The sequence below is a fragment of the Schistocerca nitens genome, chromosome 7 (assembly GCF_023898315.1).
Source record: "Schistocerca nitens isolate TAMUIC-IGC-003100 chromosome 7, iqSchNite1.1, whole genome shotgun sequence".
NCBI lineage: Eukaryota > Metazoa > Arthropoda > Insecta > Orthoptera > Acrididae > Schistocerca > Schistocerca nitens.
This window is the reverse complement of record NC_064620.1, coordinates 307,525,827-307,530,826: the sequence shown is the minus strand read 5'-3', so window position 1 is coordinate 307,530,826 and position 5,000 is coordinate 307,525,827. Positions and strand designations below refer to the sequence as shown.

Genomic DNA, 5,000 nt, shown 5'->3' with positions numbered 1-5,000 from the left:
GGCCGCCCCATCCACGTCGGTCCCCGTGGGCGTTGCACTCGCAGTCGCAAAGACTCTGGGCAATGGCTATGTGCGCTCCGCAATATATTACTGGGACGAGTAATGAGGGTCCGAGCCCCCAGTGTGGGGAAAGTGTTTCGCAGCCCTGACCCACCGGCACGGTGTTGCGTCCCCCACCTCAAACATGTGACGTAGTCACACCACCGGTTTTGACTAATAGACAGAATGTTTATAATCATATGCCATACACCGGGGGACGATGCCGCGAGGTGTAGCTAGCTAGTGCAGTCGCACCGCTACTACTGTACAGAGATAGAACAGGCATTGACTATACATACATTAAGCTTATACACGGCGGTGCTTAGTAATACGCGCAGTCATCGGAATATAGATAACACATACAACTGTCCCTATACATGCTGAACGTCTGTGCACACAATGTCAACCACACGTCACCCACACACTCCATCACCCACTAGTCTATGCCTGTAACAGACGCAGACACAACATCTAAGTACCAGCATGGAACAACATCCAGTGCATCCTCTCGGCCACAGTACACCATCCACACTATGATAACCAGACCGGGACGTCGAACCAGAAAACTGAATATCCCACTCTTCCTACAACCACCATTGCTCAGATACGCCACCAACACCCACACATGTCCTACACAGGGGTGCACCCAACAGCACCACACTGCCGCATCTCACAGCACATAAACAATGGCAGGAATGAAAGACACAGGTGTGCCACTCCTTTGCCACAAACACAGAACGGGCGCGCCACCTGCCATGAGCCACAAGTGCAACTGACGTGACATATCTGATAGTGCCTCAGGCGTCCACTTACTACCATCACTATCAACGAACCTCGCCACCCCACCCCCCCCCCCACACACACCATCCCTTAACCCAACTTCTGCCTTAACCTAACCCAACTTCTGCCTTAACCTAACCCAACTTCTGCCTTAACCTAACCCAACTTCTGCCTTAACCTAACCCAACTTCTGCCTTAACCTAACCCAACTTCTGCCTTAACCTAACCCAACTTCTGCCTTAACCTAACCCAACTTCTGCCTTAACCTAACCCAACTTCTGCCTTAACCTAACCCAACTTCTGCCTTAACCTAACCCAACTTCTGCCTTAACCTAACCCAACTTCTGCCTTAACCTAACCCAACTTCTGCCTTAACCTAACCCAACTTCTGCCTTAACCTAACCCAACTTCTGCCTTAACCTAACCCAACTTCTGCCTTAACCTAACCCAACTTCTGCCTTAACCTAACCCAGCTTCTGCCTTAACCTAACCCAACTTCTGCCTTAACCTAACCCAACTTCTGCCTTAACCTAACCCAACTTCTGCCTTAACCTAACCCAAGTTGCGCCCTAACCTAACCCACGTTGCGCCCTAACCTAACCCACGTTGCGCCCTAACCTAACCCACGTTGCGCCCTAACCTAACCCACGTTGCGCCCTAACCTAACCCAAGTTGCGCCCTAACCTAACCCACGTTGCGCCCTAACCTAACCCACGTTGCGCCCTAACCTAACCCACGTTGCGCCCTAACCTAACCCACGTTGCGCCCTAACCTAACCCACGTTGCGCCCTAACCTAACCCACGTTGCGCCTTAACCTAACCCACGTTGCGCCCTAACCTAACCCACGTTGCGCCTTAACCTAACCCACGTTGCGCCTTAACCTAACCCACGTTGCGCCTTAACCTAACCCACGTTGCGCCTTAACCTAACCCACGTTGCGCCTTAACCTAACCCACGTTGCGCCTTAACCTAACCCACGTTGCGCCTTAACCTAACCCACGTTGCGCCTTAACCTAACCCACGTTGCGCCTTAACCTAACCCACGTTGCGCCTTAACCTAACCCACGTTGCGCCTTAACCTAACCCACGTTGCGCCTTAACCTAACCCACGTTGCGCCTTAACCTAACCCACGTTGCGCCTTAACCTAACCCACGTTGCGCCTTAACCTAACCCACGTTGCGCCTTAACCTAACCCACGTTGCGCCTTAACCTAACCCACGTTGCGCCTTAACCTAACCCAAGTTGCGCCTTAACCTAACCCAAGTTGCGCCTTAACCTAACCCAAGTTGCGCCTTAACCTAACCCAAGTTGCGCCTTAACCTAACCCAAGTTGCGCCTTAACCTAACCCAAGTTGCGCCTTAACCTAACCCACGTTGCGCCTTAACCTAACCCACGTTGCGCCCTAACCTAACCCACGTTGCGCCTTAACCTGCCCTGTAATTGTTAGTTATATGAATCTAGGAATTCGTGTAGCGTTGCCTAATTGCAACCATCTCAACATAGTTCACTTCGCGCACACTGTGGTGTTCTGCGTATTGATTCATTTTACGGTGCGTACCCTCACATCTTGCGAGTGTTGCTTACTTTCCACATGGTCCCGCTATCCACTGTATTGTGTACTGCAATAGGACGTATATCGCCCCCGCCCCCCCCCCCCCTCCCCTCCTGTCACCTCTAGCTCGTCGGTCAGGAGTTCGCGTGTTGAATGCGCTTCGCAGCTGTGCAATGGCATTCGCATACGTACGCTGGCCACCTTCCACGTGTTCTTTCGTGCACACGTCGCAGCGTGTATGTATGCTGATGGAGTGCGTCGTGACACACAACATCCAGGCATGCAAGACTCGTAGAAGTCGCAAATGTAGATGGATGTCTACGTTTGCTGCCCAAGTTACGCAAATGAACTGGAAATCCGTTGTTGCGCGGTTGTTCGCGCTGGAGGTGAATCGTTGATATCGACGATCGGTACAGGTATTAACCGGTTGCTTCAGCGACACCCGTCATACCCACGAACGTGAGTGGGCATGTGGGTATGAAGCGATACGCGGCGGTGGCTGGGTGGGACCGTCCCCGGCCGGTGAGGGGGGGGCGCCCGGCGTGCTGGCCGCGCGCTGCGTGGGCGCACGCGCGGCAGCCGGCTGGTGGGGGCGCCCAGTGGCAGGCGCGCCGGCTGACGGACGCGGCAGGCGGCGCATCTGCGTGCCGGCGCACCCAGCGCGCGGCGCCGTGCGGCCAAAGTGGGTCCTCCCGGGCCCGGTGCGAAGCGCGGTGGACATCTGCAGTGTGCTGGTCCGATTGAGGACTGTGTGCGTTGAGGATGCGCCGCCGCCCGGCACTCGGCGCCGCGACGCCGTCTGCTGCTCGGTCGCCCCCGCGGTTCTCGCAGGTGGTTTGTATCGCAGCTGTGCGGATGTGTTGGCGCGTGCGCTGTGCTGGGAGAGTTCGCTTTGGCACCCAAGTGGGGCTCTGCCCCTCTGTGGCGCTGGCGTTGGAGCTGCCCGGTCACTGTTTGTGGCCGCGTGTTGTCTCCCGCCGGCAACACCACGACAGCACGCTCCCGGGCCTCTGTCGGCAGCGGCAAGCTCAGTTGGGAGCACGGGTGGTCGCACTGAAAGCGTCTACTCGCCTATCTCCGGGCGATTGCGCCTCTCTCGAACCCGACCAAGTACTTAGGACGGCGCTGCGCGCCGCCGGGACCTGAGAGGGTTTCGAGGTGTATCGTGCAGGGGAGCCCAGCCTCCTCCTGTTTGCAGAATAATTGAGCGGACGCTTGCGTGTTCGCGCGGGCCCCCGGGACACACTCCCGGGCGGCCGGCTGCTCAGCTCTAGTTGACGCAGCTCCCTGGTTGATCCTGCCAGTAGTCATATGCTTGTCTCAAAGATTAAGCCATGCATGTCTCAGTACAAGCCGCATTAAGGTGAAACCGCGAATGGCTCATTAAATCAGTTATGGTTCCTTAGATCGTACCCACGTTACTTGGATAACTGTGGTAATTCTAGAGCTAATACATGCAAACAGAGTCCCGACCAGAGATGGAAGGGACGCTTTTATTAGATCAAAACCAATCGGTCGGCTCGTCCGGTCCGTTTGCCTTGGTGACTCTGAATAACTTTGGGCTGATCGCACGGTCTTCGTACCGGCGACGCATCTTTCAAATGTCTGCCTTATCAACTGTCGATGGTAGGTTCTGCGCCTACCATGGTTGTAACGGGTAACGGGGAATCAGGGTTCGATTCCGGAGAGGGAGCCTGAGAAACGGCTACCACATCCAAGGAAGGCAGCAGGCGCGCAAATTACCCACTCCCGGCACGGGGAGGTAGTGACGAAAAATAACGATACGGGACTCATCCGAGGCCCCGTAATCGGAATGAGTACACTTTAAATCCTTTAACGAGTATCTATTGGAGGGCAAGTCTGGTGCCAGCAGCCGCGGTAATTCCAGCTCCAATAGCGTATATTAAAGTTGTTGCGGTTAAAAAGCTCGTAGTTGGATTTGTGTCCCACGCTGTTGGTTCACCGCCCGTCGGTGTTTAACTGGCATGTATCGTGGGACGTCCTGCCGGTGGGGCGAGCCGAAGGCGTGCGACCGCCTCGTGCGTGCTCGTGCGTCCCGAGGCGGACCCCGTTGAAATCCTACCAGGGTGCTCTTTATTGAGTGTCTCGGTGGGCCGGCACGTTTACTTTGAACAAATTAGAGTGCTTAAAGCAGGCAAGCCCGCCTGAATACTGTGTGCATGGAATAATGGAATAGGACCTCGGTTCTATTTTGTTGGTTTTCGGAACCCGAGGTAATGATTAATAGGGACAGGCGGGGGCATTCGTATTGCGACGTTAGAGGTGAAATTCTTGGATCGTCGCAAGACGAACAGAAGCGAAAGCATTTGCCAAGTATGTTTTCATTAATCAAGAACGAAAGTTAGAGGTTCGAAGGCGATCAGATACCGCCCTAGTTCTAACCATAAACGATGCCAGCCAGCGATCCGCCGCAGTTCCTCCGATGACTCGGCGGGCAGCCTCCGGGAAACCAAAGCTTTTGGGTTCCGGGGGAAGTATGGTTGCAAAGCTGAAACTTAAAGGAATTGACGGAAGGGCACCACCAGGAGTGGAGCCTGCGGCTTAATTTGACTCAACACGGGAAACCTCACCAGGCCCGGACACCGGAAGGATTGACAGATTGATA

General features: G+C 54.9%; 1 non-coding gene across 1 annotated transcript in view; it reads left to right on the top strand.

Annotated features, from left to right (window-relative positions):
- Nucleotides 1-3,658: 3,658 nt before the first annotated feature.
- LOC126196955 (small subunit ribosomal RNA) overlaps nt 3,659-5,000 on the top strand; it is a 1,909-nt gene continuing 567 nt past the window's right edge. Inside the window, exon 1 of the ribosomal RNA XR_007539374.1 lies at nt 3,659-5,000. This exon is cut by the window's right edge and continues 567 nt beyond it. This is a non-coding gene — a ribosomal RNA (small subunit ribosomal RNA).